The sequence below is a fragment of the Giraffa tippelskirchi genome, chromosome 1 (assembly GCF_054371585.1).
Source record: "Giraffa tippelskirchi isolate mGirTip1 chromosome 1, T2T-mGirTip1v1.2.pri, whole genome shotgun sequence".
Taxonomy (NCBI): domain Eukaryota; kingdom Metazoa; phylum Chordata; class Mammalia; order Artiodactyla; family Giraffidae; genus Giraffa; species Giraffa tippelskirchi.
Genome location: NC_137275.1, coordinates 188,097,140 through 188,113,540, shown reverse-complemented (window position 1 = coordinate 188,113,540; position 16,401 = coordinate 188,097,140). Strand labels below are relative to the sequence as shown.

The window sequence follows — 16,401 nt, the reverse complement described above, 5'->3', positions numbered from 1 at the left end:
CTGGTGGTCTATATAGTCCATGGGGACTGCAGAGTTGGACAAGACTGAGAGACTAAACAACAACTCTTGCTAACAGGCTTTAAGTCTGACCTTTCCTCATTAAGGTATTCCTCCTCCTACCCAAAGTTGTGTGGGTTTTGGACTTCTTTTCCTCTTCAAGGCAAGCTCTAATATTCACTTTAGTTGATGTTCACCTGAACACCAACAGAAGAAAGAAGAAACATCATGGTTTGGCTGTTTCAGGCTCCAGAAGGCTTTTTCTGAGACCCACAGGCTTCCAAAGAGTTTTTGTGTAACTCTCTTAGGGGTGCCCTAAAGTGGGTTTCAAAAAATATTGGTTTGCTGGAATGTTAAGACACAAAAAAGTAGTCTCAAGTCAGATATGTTTTGAAATTCTGAGTTAAAAGAATTGAGACAGAATGTTGAGTTTTGTTTTGTTTCATTTTTCCTGCAGAAAGTTCCAGAGGCTTTAATGGGCATGACTTTCCAAGAAGAGGCTGGAGCACATCACTTCAAATTAATTTGGCCAGAGAATGTTTTTTCCAAGATCGCTTCCCACGCAACACTTTAGGAAACTCTGTTTAGGACTTCCCTTCCAATCTTCTGGAAGCTCTCCCCAGAGTTTTCAGAGCTACTTCCCCCAAGCATTTCATTTCTTTTAGAAATTGTGATGTAGATAGAGATACATACACATAGTCATGTACAGATGTGAGAGTTGGACTATAAAGAAAGCTGAGCACTGAAGAATTGATGCTTTTGAACTGTGGTGCTGGAGAAGACTCTTGAGATTCCCTTGGACTGCAAGGAGATCAAACCAGTCAATCCTAAAGGAAATCAACCCTGAATACTCATTGGAAGGACTGACGCTGAAGCTGAAACTCCAATACTTTGGCCATCTGATGAGAAGAGCTGGCTCACTGGAAAGACCCTGATTCTGGGAAGGACTGAAGGCAGGGGAAGAAGTGGTCAACAGAAGATGAGATGGTTGGATGGCATCACCAACTCAATGGATATGAGTTTGAGCAAACTCTGGGAGATGGTGAACAACAGGGAAGCCTGGCATGCTGCAGTCCACAGGGTCACAAAGACTTGGACACAACTGAGCAACTGAACAACAATAATTAATATTAACAGAATATTGGATGTAGGTCTTTCTAAGCATGACCAGCAAAGGCAGAGCTTGGTTGGGCCTCAATCAGTTTATCTTCAGAACCATGCTTTATATATTTCTTAATGTAAATATACACAAATTAAAATAAAAAGCTTTTATAGGTTAAAAAATCAGTAAGTATATTATAAAAATCCTAAAACAACTCAATGTCAGTAATAATCAAAGATATTTACATACATATGTGACCCACTTTTAATCTACCAAATTGGCAAAATTTTAAAATAATCCATCACCTACTATTTTCCCAAGTATGATTTGATGGGTAAAAGTATACACCGACATAACTTTCTTGGAATCAGGTAGGAAAATATCAAAACCCTTAAGTTTTTTATACTCTTAGATTTTTATCTAAAGAATAGAGTACAAATGTTCACAAAGACATAGCAACAGAGATGTTTAAAGCACAAGTGTTTAAAATTACAAAATGCTGGATATAAATTAAATGTCTAAAAACAGTTAAATAAATTATATCTATATGAACCACATACTGTAGAACCATTAAATACAATATTCTAGAAGATTTTTGTGACATGGAAAGATAATCTTATATATTGCTGAAAGAAAAGGGAATTCAAAGAATATTGTGAATAGCATAATATTGCTTATGTTAAAAGATACACTTTAAAAGGATAAAGAATAATATAAAATGTTATTAGTGGATATCTTTGGTTGCCAAGATTCAAGTGATTTTTATGCATTTATTTAAGAAAAAAAAGAAGTGCTGGAGAAGACTCTTGAGAGTCTCTTGGACTGCAAGGAGATCAAATCAGTCAATCCTAAAGGAAATCAACCCTGAATATTCATGGGAAGGACTGATGCTGAAGCTGAAGATCCAATACTTTGGCCACCTGTTGCAAACAGCCAACCCATTGGAAAAGACCCTGATGCAGAGAAAGATTGAAGACAAAAGAAGAGGGTGGCAGAAGATGAGGTGGTTAGATAGCATCATCGACTCAACGACATGAATTTGAGCAAACTCCGGGAGATAGTGAACGACAGGGAAGACTGGTGTGCTGCAGTCCGTGGGGTTGCAAAGAGCTGGACACAACTGAGCTACTGAACAACATTTGTTGCTTAGAGGCTTCCCTGGTGGCTCCTCTGCTGACACAGGAGACTAGGGATAGATTCCTGACTTGGGATGATGCCCTGGAGAAGGAAATGGCAGCCCACTCCAGTATTCTTGCCCTGAAAATCCCATGGACAGAGGAGCCTGGTGGGCTACAGTCCATGAGGGTGCAAAAGAGTAGAACATAACTTAGTGACTAAACAACAAGAATAGATTTGTTGCTTATCTGTACTTTTCAAATTTACTGCAAGAAATACTTTTGTAATAAGACAAGCACAACAAACATTAGACATAATAGAGAAGTGCTTCTTTTGTATGCAGAGTGATTTTGTGCAAAATCATGAGCTGCTAAATGATGCCATCCAGGCTGTGTGCCATACAACTGCAGGAGGAACATTCTTGGTTAGCCTGTACTTATTTCCAAATAAAAAGCAAAATAATCATCATCATCAATTATAATTCAAAATAATTTTTTCAAGTGCAGGAAAGGGACAACAAGAGGTATAAGTGTCTACAGACTCACAGACATAAAAAACAAATTTATGGTTACCAAAAGGGAAAGAGAGGAAAGGGATAAATTAGGAGTTTAGGATTAACAGATACACACTGCCATATACAAATGAACAACAAGGACCTACTGTATAGCACAGAGAATCATATTTAATATCTTGTAAAAACCTATAATGGAAGAGAAGCTGAAAAAATAGATAACTGAATCACTTTGCCATATACCTGAAACTAACATATTATAAATCAACTATACATCAATTTTTTTAAAAAGATACATGTGACTTCATCACATCAAAATTGGCAGCATGAAGCCAACACCCCTGACTTCTTCATTTATCCTCCCGGGTTATAATCTTTAGACCATGTTGCTTGGTATAAAAACTTCTAATGCCTACAAAACCCTTTGTGAAACTAAGCCACAGAAAGAAAGAACCCTTGTCTACCAGCTAAAGGCAATCTGCCAATTTATTTCCATCCTTCATCTAATTTTCAGTTGGCCAGCTAAGTGAAAAAGGTAACCAGAGACAGGGGAGAAGGCCACTGATAAGAATGACAGATAAGTAAATAAAACATTCATAAGAGTTAGCTCTCTGTGTCTCAAACCCATTTTATGTGACTCTCAGAGAATGTGGTTATTTAAAGAACCAATGTTGCATGAAAAAAAAAAGTGAACAAGGGGACAAAAATAATGACACAGAATGGAGATGTGCATATTATAAAACACGGAGCATGATATGAGCAGGATATACCTAAAGAAGGGCTGTTCCTTGTTTAGACCAAAGTCCTCCAGTCTCTCGGGAAGAGAATGTTGTCTTTTGCTATTTGGAAATAGGCCCCTGGTGAAGCTGGCCACATCCAATGTAGGACACTTACATTGTGTTCCTACTGTTACTTACACATGCCCATTGATTTATATTTGCTTTACCTTTCCATTTAGGCCAGTATTTCATAAGCAGAAGGCATCTGGCATACCTGTGTTAAATAGACTCCTCTCCAAAATGTGAGAAAAGATTGCTTGCGGCTAAGAAAATAATTTCTCCCTTTTCGTGTTCAAATGCTTTGTGCTCCAGTAGAGGTCAGCGTCTCACAACTGATCCAAGGACACAGAGAAGCGCCTCCCTCCTGACCTGATCACCCTCAAAATCCTCCCCTTCTAGCTGATGGTACAGTGGAAAGAATCCTGCAGATAAAAGTCAGGACTTGAGGACTGGGGACAAATTATTTAACATCTCTAAGCTTTAGTGTCCTTATATGTAAAAAGGGGAAGGAGGAAGAGAAGTATTTTATAAGTAAAGTTATGTAATAGAATCTAGCACAATATATGGCACAAAATAACATCCCAGTGAGTGGAGTTTCCTTGCTTTTATCCTTCTTCCTTGAAGTCTCTCCATTCCACCTTCAGAGATAAGACAAACACCACAAATGCCCCAATCGGAGGTCCTGATTGGCTGAAGCTCACACTGAGTGACCAATGACCAAGTGTAGATCCTTTCTTGAAACTTTCTAAAAGGAATGGAGAACTGGATACCAACAAGAGATGGAGGTTATTAATACAAACAGAAGAGATATGGAGAGGTTAGACTGGGTTAGAAAGAAAGCAACTGCATCGGAAGCTAAATCAACAGCATCACTTGGTATTAGTTCTCAGAACACCAAAATAGGCAAAAACAGATTCAACTTTTTAGGAACCAGACATATATACTGAAGTCTAGAGGTTACATGGGCTTCCTAGGTGGCGCTAGTGGTAAAGAATTCGCCTGCCAGTGCAGGAGACATAAGAGACACCGGTTGGATCCCTGGGTCAGGAAGATCCTCTGGAGGAGGGCATGGCAACCCATTCCAGTATTCTTGCCTGGAGAATCCCATGGACAGAGGAGCCTGGCAAGTTACAGACCATAGGGATGCAGTCAGACATGACTGAAGCAACTTAGCACACTGTAGTTATATAAAATATTCTGAAGGTTGGTGATCTAAATGGGAAGGAAATCCTAAAAAGAGAATTTATATGTAAACGTATAGCTGATTCACTTTGTTGTACAACAGAAACTAACACAGCATGGTAAGGTAACTATACTTCAACAAAAAATAAACAGATATTCTGGAGGTCAAAATCAAGAAAGACATTAGAGGACAGGTGTTGAGAGCCTTGGGTTCTTGTCCCTCCTCACACTGGGGGCTGGAACTCAGGGACACAGCCTGCCAGCCACAGCCCAGGGTCTGAGAGCTGCTTCCATCAGGCAAAGCAATAGGACAACGTGGCCAAAAGAATCCATGAGAGCAAGGGATTCAATCCAGGACAATCTGAAGGGAAGACTTTGTCAAGATCATCTGGAAAGTGAAACGTGACTTCCTCTTTTTTGGTTTAAGGTCAAGAAACAAGAAGGGCTACCAAGCTGAGCTTAGTCTCCTAAGGCTCCTGAAGGATCGCATGTCTCGTCAGAAAGGCATTTTAACTGATGTAAGTGTGAAGGAGTTGGAACCCTAGGGATTAAATTTCTGCTGAAATACACATGTTTTTGGGGAAAAAAAAAAATAGAGCTCTTGACTCAGGGAATGCAAAGCTTTTGGGAAACTGTTCTATGCCCGATATGGAGGGTATCAAATGCCACCGGCCTTTCAGGGTTCCCCTCATGTCATAGGTTAGTGTGAGCTCACACCTGGCCACCCTGGCCCCCGGGTTTGGGGGAGGGTTAGGAACACCTGTCTTAGCTTGTCTCACATTTACACACACACATTCCTAGGCCTGGGAACTTTTCTCCCCACAAAGACATGTTTTATGGCTGCACTTGTATTTTTATGACAAAACAATCCGGCATTCGTCTGAGAGGAAGTGGGGTCTAAGGAGCCTGGGAGACTGGACACCTGGGCTCTGCCAGCTTTGTCAGGTCACAGCTCTGCTTACCTACTTGTGTGTTGCCAGGGGTGAGCCACCCCTCTGTGAGCTGATGGAGATGAGGGTCTGCCAGCCCTCCTTTCGTGAGAGAGTGGGCTGTAGCGTATGGCAAAAAGTGTCTGACTCTCACTTCCATCCCCAAGCAGCCACAGGATCTGCTGTTACTATACGTTCATTTGCATTTCCTAGGTAGCGGTGTGGTAGTGGTTTAGTCACTAAGTTGTTTCTCACTCTTGCCACCTCATGGATGGTAGCCCACCAACCTCCTCTGTCCATGGGTTTCCCAGGCAAGAATACTGGAGTGTGTTGCCATTCCCTTCTCTGGAGTATCTTTCCAACGACCCAGGGTTCAAACCTGCATCTCCTGCATTGACAGGTGAATTCTTTATGCATTTCCTAGAGTTTTACAGAAGTAGAACCCTACAGGATGCACTCTATTTTTGTCTGATTTTTTGTGTTCTGTATAATTATTTTGAGATTTATCCATGTTGTGTGCACCAGCCATTTGCTTCTTTTCATAGCAGGGTACTACTCTATTGTATGGATTACCACCGTTTGCTTATCCACTCATCTTCAGAAGGTTAGATATCTTGGTTGTTTCCAGTTTGGGCCTATTACAGATAAAACTGCTATGAATATTTGTGTCCAAAATAAAGAGTATCTGACTGTCAAAAAGAAAAGTCTGGCTGCCAGTCCTGTATGATATCTCACCTCTCTGAACCTCCACATTTTCAGTTATCAAAACGGTAAAGCAGGGACTTCCCTGGTAGGCCAGTGGTTAAGACATCACCTTCCAGTGCAGAGGATGCAGGGTCTATCCCTGGTCAGGGAGCTAAGATCGTACCTGCTTCACGGCCAAAAAGCAAAAACATGAGCAATATTGTAACAAACTCAACAAAGACTTTAAAAACGGTCCCTATTAAAACCAAAATCTTTTTTAAACAAAGAAAGGTAAAACACATCCTCCTCCGCAGTTGTCATGAAAATTGATGCACAAGTCATGTGAAAATGCTTTTTTTTTTTTTACAAAGAACTATATACATATGATATTAATATTCCCCTCAGTCATTATTTGTTCATAATCTGATAACTGCTGGTTGAGGTAATGGGAGGGTTTTTGTGAGTGTGTGTCTGTATGTGTAAGAAGACACTCTGGACAGAATAGAGGATATAAACAAATGGAATTCAGCTCCACCATCACCCAAAAGTACCCACCATTAGTGTAGGGCAAAAGTGCTAAACATAGAAACGGTGAATACATCACACTAGACAGAAAGGTGAGAGAATATTTCAGGGAAGCCCAGGGATCAGCACCCTGGTTAGTTAGAACCAGAAAGAGAAATGGAATGTGAACTGCAAGTCAGGAAGGCTTCATGGGGGATGAGAGGGTCATCTGGGTCCTAAAAGCAAGTCAGGAAGGACATGATGGGCAGCACATAATTGGCTGAGGACCTGTCCACAGTGTGTTGTCCTGAATGAGTGTGTACACTGGAACCAAAGGGGGCTCCTGGGAGTGCTTACATCATAAGACCTCTTCATTGCAGTAGGACAAATACTTAGTAAACTTCCTGTAATATTGTTTTCTACTGAAATAGGCCTGTGCCTTGTAGCTGCTGTGCATCAGGTTTTCAGTCCTGATGGAGCAGTATGTATGTGTGTGTGTGTGTGTGTGTGTGTGTGTGTGTGTGTGTGTGTGTGTGTGTGTGTGTGTGTGTGTGTCTGACTCTTTGCAGGCCCATGGATTACAGCCTGCCAAGCTCATCTGTCCATGGAACTCTTCAGACAAGAACACTAGAGTGGGTTGCCATGCCCTTCTCCAGAGGATCTTCCCAAGTCAGGGATTGAACCCAGGCCTCTGGCATTATAGGCAGATTGTCTACCATCTGAGTCACCAGGGAAGTCCTAAGTTTATAAGAAGTCAATAGATTTTGTCAAAAATGGAAAAATCAGCAACAGTAACAAATGTAAGAATTAGCCATCAGAAAAATGAGTTATTACATATAGAAATCTGTTGTATTTCTCAAAACTAACAGTCAAATATCAGAAAGTTTTTAAAAATCCTTTTAAAATTGCATCAAAAAATAAAATACTCAGAAATAAACCTGACCAAGGAGATGAAAGAGTTGTATGCTGAAAACTATAGAACATTGATCAAGGAAATCGAAGATTACTCAAAAAAAAATGAAAAAATATCCCATGTTCTTGGATTGGAAGAATTAATGTGCTAAAATGGCCATACTACCCAAAGCAATCTAGAGATTTAATGCAATTCCTATCAATTTACCCATGACATTTTTCAAAGAAATAGAAAAAATAATGCTGAAATTTATATGGAACCACAAAAGATCCAGAATTGATAAAGCAATCATGAGGAAAAAGAGCAAAACTGGAGGCATAATCCTCCTGGACTTTACAATACTACAAAGCTACAGTAATCAAAACAGATGATGATGTGATGTGATGTGAAATTTGCTCAGGTGTGTCCCACTCTTTGCGACCCCATAGACTATACAGTCCATGGGATTCTCTAGGCCAGAACACTGGAGTGGGTAGCCTTTCCTTTCTCCAGGGAATCTTCCCAACCCAGGGATTGAACCCAGGTCTCCTCCATTACAGGCAGATTCTTTATCATCTGAGCCACAAAGGAAGCCCAAAACAGCATGATACTGACACAAAACAGACATATGAATCAATGGAACAGGCTAGAGAGCCCAGAAATAAACCTACATGCCTACAATCAATTAATCTTTGACAAAGGAAGCAAGAATATGCAAAGTCTCTGAAGCAAGAATATGCAAAGTCTCTGAAGCAAGTGGTGTTAGGGAAGCTGGCCAGCTGCATGTAAGTCAATGAAGTTAGAAAACACCCTCATACCACACATAAAAATAAACTTAAAATGGCTTAAAACCTTAAACATAAGACATGATACTGGGACTTCCCTGGCATTCCAGTGGTTAAGACTCTGTGCTTCCAAGGCAGGGAGTACAGGTTCTATCCCTAGGTGGGCAACTAAGATCCCACATGCTACATGACAAAAAAAAAAAAAATGACACCATAAAACTCCTAGAAGAGAACATATGTAAAATATTCTCTGACATAAATCATAGCAATGTTTTCTTAGGTCAGTCTCTCAAGGCTGTAGAAATAAAAGTAAAAATAAACAAATAGAACCTAATCAAACTTACAAGTTACCTAAGTAGTAAAAGTAGTTCCTAAATTCAGGTCTTCGGCCACCATATCTCTGTTCCTACCACCTAATTATTTAGTTAGTATTAGTCACTCAGTCATGTCTGACTCTTTGTGACCCTACGGACTGTAACTCGCCATGCTCCTTTGTCCATGGGGTTTCTCCAGGCATGAATACTGGAATGGGTTGACATGCCCTCCTCCAGAGGATTTTCCCAACCCAGGGATTGAACCCAGGTCTCCCACATTGCAGGCAGATTCTTTACCATCTGAGCCACCAGGGAAGCCCTATCACGTAATTAGGAACCGAATAAACACTTGCTGAATTGAACTGTACTGAAAATAAACTTGCCGCAATGCCTGCTCTATTGTTAGGATGGAAGGAGCATAGGACAATGCTGATAGCAGAATGAAATGAGCTGGAAAGTAAAATACAATTCCAGAGAAATCAGAGTCAGATAGTGAAAGTCAGCTATATTGCCCCTCACACTTACCCAAGCCCTTATGAAATCTGGAGCTACAAACTGACCAAAAAAAAAATGGCATTTCAAGACAAGTAATGTCCAGCTGGAAGCAGGACAGTCTGGTTATAAGCACTGAACCAAAGCCAAAAGAGAACAGAAAAACTCTCCTGTCATACAATCCACCCATTTAAACCTGATCTGCCAAACCAGGGCTCCTCTCTCTCCCATTCCAATTAACAGCTCTGCTCCCAGCAACCGACATGCTGAATCACCCTCCAGTGCCACAGCTGACGGCTCATAAAACTTTGGGCTCATCTAATCCTCTAATAGCCTGGGGCTGTATTAGTGTCACAGTAGCAAAATTCTCTCCCAAATTAGAACTGTATTATTTTACTGTACAAAAGTCAGCAAGGTTCCTGAAGGCACTAACTGCAAACCATCTGTTAACCCTTTCTAATCTCATCTCCCCTAACTGCCATCAGAAAATATGACTTTGAAACAAACAAATACCTTTGAGTCAAATCCCCTGAACCCTCTGGCCCCACTGTGAGTACACATATTGAGAGTGGAGGTCAGATAGTTGCCCAGTACCTTCTTGCCTGCCATGACAAATTGTACCCTGCTTAAACAATGGAAACAGTGGCTGACTTTATTTTTCTGGGCTCCAAAATCACTGCAGATGGTGACTGCAGCCATGAAATTAAAAGACGCTTACTCCTTGGAAGGAAAGTTATGACCAACCTAGATAGCATATTAAAAAGCAAAGACATTACTTTCCCAACAAAGGTCTATCTAGTCAAGGCTATGGTTTTTCAAACAGTGGTCATGTATTGATGTGAGAGTTGGATTATAAAGAAAGCTGAGCACAAAAGACTGGATGCTTTTGAACTGTGGTGTTGGAGAAGACTCTTGAGAGTCCCTTGGACTGCAAGGAGATCCAACCAGTCCATCCTAAAGGAGATCAGTCCTGGTTGTTCATTGGAAGGACTGATGTTGAGGCTGAAACTCCAATACTTTGGCCACCTGATGTGAAGAGCTGACTCATTTGAAAAGACCCTGATGCTGGGAAAGATTGAGGGCAGGAGGAGAAGGGGACGACAGAGGATGAGGTGGCTGGATGGCATCACTGACTCAATGGACATGGGTTTGGGTGGACTTAGGAAGTTAGTGATGGACAGGGAGGCCTGGCGTGCTGCAGTTCATGGGATCGCAAAGAGTCAGACACAACTGAGTGATTGAACTGAACTGAACTTCTTAACATTAACTATGTGTGTATGTGATATTGCAATTTATAATAAATATATTTTAAGAGGTTGTAAATTTACTTTTTTATTTTATTGTTTAATATGGACCATTTTTGAAGTCTTTATTGAATTCTGCTTCTGCTTTATGTTTTGGTTTTTTTGGCCACAGGGCATGTGGAATCTTAGCTCCCCTAGCAGGGTTTGAAACTGAAACCCCTGCATCGGAAGGCCAAGTCCTAACCACTGGACCTCCAGGAAAGTTCCTATTTTACTTTTTTAATTTAATTTTTAAATAAAAGTTTATAAAATATAAACTAGGAATATAATTCTAAGTTTAAAACAATTGCACTCATCTCACATGCTAGTAAAGTAATGCTCAAAATTCTCCAAGCCAGGCTTCAGCAATACGTGAACCGTGAACTTCCAGATGTTCAAGCTGGTTTTAGAAAAGGTAGAGGAACCAGAGATCAAATTGCCAACATCTGCTGGGTCATCGAAAAAGCAAGAGAGTTCCAGAAAAACATCTATTTCTGCTTTATTGACTATGCCAAAGCCTTTGACTGTATGGATCACAATAAACTATGGAAAATTCTGAAAGAGATGGGAATACCAGATCACCTGACCTGCCTCTTGAGAAACGTGTATGCAGGTCAGAAAGCAACAGTTAGAACTGGACATGGAACAACAGACTGGTTCCAAATCAGGAAAGGAGTATGGTCAAGGCTGTATATTGTCACCCTGCTTATTTAGCTTATATGCAGAGTACATCATGAGAAATGCTGGGCTGGATGAAGCACAAGCTGGAATCAAGATTGCCGGCAGAAATATCAATAACCTTAGATGTACAGATGACACCATCCTTTTGGCAGAAAGCAAAGAACTAAAGAGCCTCTTGATGAAAGTGAAAGAGGAGAGTGAAAAAGTTGGCTTAAAGCTCAACATTCAGAAAACTAGGATCATGGCATCCAGTCCCACCACTTCATGGCAAATAGATGGGGAAACAGTGGCTGACTTTATTTTTCTGGGCTCCAGAATCACTGCAGATGGTGATTGCAGCCATGAAATTAAAAGACACTTACTCCTTGGAAGGAAAGTTATGACCAACCTAGACAGCATATTAAAAAGCAGAGACATTACTTTGCCAACAAAGGTCTGTCTAGTCAAGGCTATGGTTTTTCCAGTGGTCATGTATGGATGTGAGAGTTGGACTATAAAGAAAGGTGAGCACCAAAGAATTGAAGCTTTTGAACTGTGGTGTTGGAGAAGACTCTTGAGAGTCCCTTGGACTGCAAGGAGATGCAACCAGTCCATCCTAAAGGAGATCAGTCCTGGGTATTCATTGGAAGGACTGATATTGAAGCTGAAACCCCAATACTTTGGCCACCTGATGCAAAGAGCTGACTCATTTAAAAGACCATGATGCTGGGAAAGATTGAGGGCAGGAGGAGAAGGGGACGACAGAGGATGAGATGGTTGGATGGCATCACTGACTCAATGGACATGGGTTTGGGTGGACTCTGGGAGTTAGTGATGGACAGGGAGGCCTGGCGTGCTGCGGTTCATGGGGTCACCAAGAGTCGAACACGACTGAGCGACTGAACTGAACTTAGCTGATATACAATATTATATAAGTTATAAATACATATTTTTGTCTTTGTACATGGTTCCTAGCTCACAGTTCCTAAAACACTTGGAATTATATCCAATATTTTTTGATAATCTGTAAGGGGAAAGAATCTGGAAAAAGTGGAGATATATATATATATATGTGTGCGTGTGTGTGTGTGTATCAGTAAATCACTTCGCTGTACACTTGAAACTAACACAACATTGTAAAATCTACTACAGTTCAATTTTAAAAATGAAAGAGTGAAGGGGCATCTTTTATTATAATATTTGGTCTTTTGTCCTCAGTTCAAGTGGCTTCCTGAAATAATGTGTCTTGTTATTCATAGCAAGTACTTTTCAACCACAGCTGAGCTTATGTTAATGAGATGACTTTTAGAAATCCCTCAGGGACTTACCTGGTGGTCCAGTGATTACAACTTCCCCTTCCAATGCAGGGGGTGCTGGTTCAATCCCTGGTCGAGGAGGAGTCAACAAAAGAAAAAAATCTAGAATCATAAAACAGAAGCAATATTGTAACAAATTCAATAAAAACTTTAAATATGGTCCACATCAAAAATTTAAAGAAAAAAAGAAGTCCCCTAAAGAAGGGGTTTGGATGACTGGTTGCCAGGGGAACCAACCATGAATACAGGCTTGGGAATTTCAATCCCATCCTCTGAGCTCCAGGCAGGGCAGAGGGGCTGGAGTTTGAATCAATCGCCAGTGATTTTAATCAATCAAGTCTGTGTAATGAGGCCTCCATTAAAAACCTAAAAAGACGGTACAAAGAGTTTCCAGGTTGGTGAACGTGAGTATGTTCAAACGCCACCATGTTGCGTCCCCAAACCCCATGGGGAAAGACAGAAGCTCCTTTGTTCCAGGATCTTCATAAGTGTCTCTTTATCTGGCTGTTGATTCTTATCCTTTAATATCTTTTGTCATAAACTGGTAATCTAGTGGTGGTGCAGAAAGGGAGACCCCTTCCACAGCCTGAGTGTGGGTTTTTGTCTAACACTTAGAAATGAATTATCCAAGGAGATGCATGTGCTGACAAAGCAAGAGACTTTATTGGGAAGGGGCGCCTGGGCAGAGAGCAGCAGAGGGAACCCAGGAGGATTGCTCTGCCCTGTGGCTTGCAGTCATGGGTTTTATGGTGATGGGATTCATTTCCAGGTGGTCTCTGGCCAATCATTCTGACTCAAGGCCCTTTCTGGCTTGGCCCACACATTGCTCAGTCACGATGGATGCCAGCAAGGATACTGGGAGGTGGTAGGACCCGTGGCATCTCCTTTTAACCTTTTCTGAATTCTCCAGTTGGTAGCTTTTTAGTTCCATGTTCCTTACCAGGACTTCCTGTCATAAAATAACTCACACAAATAGTGCCTAGCCAGAGTGGGTGATTTCAGTCAATATGTTTCCCCTAACAGTGAGTAAACTATCCTCCTGAGTTCTGTGAGCTGCTCTGGCAAATCAATTGAACCCAAGGAGGGGGTCATGGGAACCTCTGATCTATAGCCAGTCTGTCAGAAACACAGGTAACAGCCTGAACTTGTGATTGGCATCCAAAGCGGAGGGCAGTCTTGTGGGACTGAGCCCTTAACCTGTGGAATCTGATGCTATCTCAGGGTAGACAGTGTCAGAATTGACCACCCAGCTGGTGTTGAAGAATTTCTTGGTGTTGTGGGTGGAAAAACCCCACATATCAGAAGGACTAAAAGTTTACTATTCTATAGTCACATTAACTACATTGTGTAGTTACATTAACTGTGACTGTAGTTATATGAAAAACATGTATAAGAAAAAAAAAAAGGAAGGAAACACATAAAGGGGGAAATTAATTGTGAAATAAAATGACTTGTTATTTATCTCTATTTTCCAGTTTTTGTAATATAAAGAAGCAAAAATATTATTTATATCTTTAAAGTGTTCTTAAACAATTCACTTTCTAAGCTATACCATACACAATGGTGGTAGATGTGTGGCTATTTCCTGAAGGACGACCATACAGGTTAACAAATGCAGCTGCAACACACATGTCCTCATGGCCTGAGGGAAGAGACGTGAAATCTTCCAGGTCTCATGAGCCAGCACTGACCTGAGCAGAGAAGGCCAATTCTCTTCCTTCTATCCAGATTAGGTAATAAGTCCAGTCACTTACATGGGCTTCCCTGGTGGCTCAGACAGGTAAAGAATCTGCCTGCAGTGCTGGAGACACGAGTTCAAGACCTGCGTCAGAAAGATCCCCTGGAGGAGGATATGGCAATCCCCTCCAGCATTCTTGCCTGGAGAATTCCATGGACAGAGGAGACTGGTGAGCTAAAGTCCATGGGGTCGCAAAGAGTCAGACACAAATGAGCAAATAACTCTTCCACTTTTCACTTTCTAGTCACTTACACACTCTCAAATAAGTCCATTCCATGAAAGAAAAGAGAGGAAAATAGCAGAATAAATGGAGAGCTTTTAACACCAAATGCTCTGATTTCCTATTGGGGAAAAAAAAGTCTGAAGCCACAAAAGCTTTCTTCCTGTTTTTTTTTTCAATCTCAAACATAGACTAAGAATTACATAAACTAAGGAATTATATTTATTAAACTAAGGAATTATTATTATATTTTTCAGAGTGCTCCTCTGTAATGATAAAAAAAAACCTTGTTTCTATAAGCCCAAGAAATAGAAGCTGAAGAATTCATTAGATACAAAATATAAAGCAAAGCTCATTTTTCCTTCTGTACCCTGTGCCTCCCTAAAAGAAACCTAAACAAAAAGCTTGAAAACCAAATGTAATTTTAGAGCCAAGGTTAATTTGCATGTGAGAAGGACACATGCAAAATCCAGCTAACTTGGAGAGTCTATTTAAATACAAAAGTCAAAGTGTAAGTCTTCAGTGCCTGAAATCTGGAGAAACAGGGAAATTCAGATCCTCATTGCCAAGATCCTGGAGCTGAACCTACTGGAGCCAAAACTGGTAGCAACACTTAAATGGTAATTTGGATGAATTGCCCAAGGCTGAGTGTGCACTAGCTTGAGTGATAAACTCCTGGGAACACAGTCTTAGAAGGACCTGTATGCTTTCATCAGTTTTTACCTCCAGGGATTCCACCAGTTTCTTACACTGAAGAGCCAAGAAACACCCCTTTCTGGCTGCAGCAAAAGGAGAGGAAAAGTAACCATTATGAAATGTACCCTGAGCCATCTTTATAACAAAGGCCTGTTCTCTGGAGGAAAATCTTTTTCAGAGCTTTATCCCACCTGGGGAGACTGCATTTCTCAAATTCAGCCCTCTGTCTCACCTAAAAAGTGAAGAGAAAAAACAAAAGTGCAGGGGGTGGGGGCTAAGAAACACTTTCAAAGGTCACAGCTCAGAAACACACTCCACTAAATGTACAGCTCACAAATCCACTAAAAGACTCAGATTTAATCATAAGATTTTGAATGCTTCTCCTCCCTCAAAACTTAGCATCATACCAATAGGACTCTAATAGGACTCTACTATAACAACAGTGGATTCTTGTTGTTTTTGTTGTTCAGTTGCTCAGTTGCTCGGTTGTGTCCAACTCTTTGTGACTCCATGGATTGCAGCACGCCAGGCTTTCCTGTCCATCACCAACTCCCAGAGCTTGCTCAAACTCCCATCCATCGAGTCCGTGATGCCATCCAACCATCTCATCCTCTGTTATCCCCTTCTCCTCCTGCCCTCAATCTTATCCAGCAATTTTCTAATGAGTCAGCTCATCACACCAGGTGGCCAAAGTATTGGAGCTTCAGCTTCAGCATCAGTCCTTCCAATGAATATTCAGGGTTGATTTCCTTTAGGATTGACTGGTTTGATCTCCTTGCAGTCCAAGGGACTCTCAAGAGTCTTCTCCAACACCACAGATTAAAGGCATCAATTCTTCGGCATGCAGCCTCCTTTATGGTCCAACTCTCACATCCATACATGACTACTGGAAAAACCATAGCTTTGACTATTTGGGCATTTGTTGGCAAAGTAATGTCTCTGCTTTTTAATATGCTGTCTAGGTTTCTCATTGCTTCTCTTCCAAGGAGCAAGCATCTTTTAATATCATGGCTTCAGTCACCATCTGCAGTGATTTTGGAGCCCAAGAAAATAAAGTCTGTCACTGTTTCCATTGTTTCCCCATCTATTTGCCATGAAGTGATGAGACCGGATACCATGATCTTAGTTTTTTGAATGCTGAGTTTTAAGCCAACTTTTTCACTCTCCTCTTTCACTTTCATCAAGAGACTCTTTAGTTCTT

At 40.9% G+C, this 16,401-nt stretch overlaps 1 long non-coding RNA gene across 2 annotated transcripts in view; it reads right to left on the bottom strand.

Annotated features, from left to right (window-relative positions):
• Window positions 1-16,401, bottom strand: part of LOC145515355 (uncharacterized) — a 150,536-nt gene that overhangs the window by 19,690 nt on the left and 114,445 nt on the right. For both annotated transcript variants that reach the window (XR_014060856.1, XR_014060858.1), the window contains one exon: window positions 12,559-12,648. This is a non-coding gene — a long non-coding RNA (uncharacterized LOC145515355). The remainder of the gene's footprint in view (window positions 1-12,558; window positions 12,649-16,401) is intronic.